General features: G+C 28.1%; 1 protein-coding gene across 1 annotated transcript in view; it reads left to right on the forward strand.

Moving 5' to 3' along the window:
* Positions 1-1,460, forward strand: part of LOC102676775 (heparan sulfate glucosamine 3-O-sulfotransferase 5) — a 146,566-nt gene that overhangs the window by 53,556 nt on the left and 91,550 nt on the right. The window lies entirely within an intron of this gene.

Here is a 1,460-nt window from a genome sequence, read left to right on the forward strand (position 1 = left end):
ATTCTTTAAAACTAATTTTTAATAATTTTTAATTTTTAATCATTTGCGAAAATTGTCAAGATTTTTGAAGACAATTCAAGATTATCCAAATTCAAAATATATATATATGTGTATTCTTTTTAATAAAATTTTATTAATAAGATTTTATGTCTTATTCAGAGTTTCTTTAAAACTAAGTTTTAATATAATCATTCATGAAAATTGTTAAGATTCTTGAAGATAATTCAAGAAATTATCCAAGTTCATTAAAAAAAATATATATATTTATATTTATATAAATAATTATATTTTTATTTATTTATTATTATATATATTCTTTTTATTAAAATTTTATCAGATTTCATGGCTTATTCTTTAAAATTAATTTCTAATGTAATCATTCGTGAAAATAGTCAAGATTTTTGAAGACAATTTAAGATTATCCAAGCTCAATAAAAAAAATATATATGTGTGTATTCTTTTTAATAAAATTTTATTAGATTTTATGGCTTATTCTTTAGCTTATTTTTTAAAACTAATTTTTAATATAATCATTCGTGAAAATTGTCAAGATTTTTGAAGAATTCAAGGAATTATCCTCGTTCAAGATCGTTTAATTAATGATTCGAATGGTTATCTTCATTCGCACGAAGATGCCACGCAAATTCAAATTCTAGACTCGAGGCGCAAAAAAAAAAAAAAAAATCCGATTCTTCCTGAAACTTTACGCGGGAAAATACGAAAGCGGGTATCTTCACTTAAGAACAATTTCAAAGAATCGAAACTTGAATCGTTGTTAAATTCGGAAAACGGCGACAAATTATTTAATTCCCAGCTCGGCAACTCGGCAATTGTTTTCGCGTGTTCGCCACCACGCTTGCTCGTGGCACGGTCAACTTCGTATCCCCCCTCCGTATTTAGCACACTTCTGCCGATAATTAATTTCAACCGTCGACCAATCCACCACCACTTTTCTCTCCGTTTAATTGGAGGAAGAAAATAAATAAAGAAATAATATAATAAAGAAACCTTACTTTTCGTACGAAATTTCGATACGAATCGCCACTCCAAGTCTAAAGAACCTACGTTTTTATCTACGTTTTCTTCGTTATTATTGCCAAGCATCGTTTTTTTGCCTCGGCGAAACGATTGTAGCGATATAATTTTATTATATCGGTTATGACGACTTATAATAAAAAAAACGTGCAACGATAAAAGTCTCGAAAGGATCGACAATTTAATGTAGGGAATTACGTCCTATGAATTTCACGAATATAAACGTCCTCCCCCTTCCCCTGGAAAGGGGAAAATAATATCCCTTTTGTAACGCGATGCAACATTGCAGAAAAAGAGAAAAAAGAGAAAAAAAATAATTTTTTTAAAAATATTTTAAAAATACCCTTAAACAAAAACACTTTTATTTTTACAGTCCTCTCTTTCTTTTTTTTTTTTTTTAAGTAGCCACTTTTGCATCAGAATCG

The sequence above is a fragment of the Apis dorsata genome, unplaced genomic scaffold, assembly GCF_000469605.1.
Source record: "Apis dorsata unplaced genomic scaffold, Apis dorsata 1.3 scaffold_170, whole genome shotgun sequence".
NCBI lineage: Eukaryota > Metazoa > Arthropoda > Insecta > Hymenoptera > Apidae > Apis > Apis dorsata.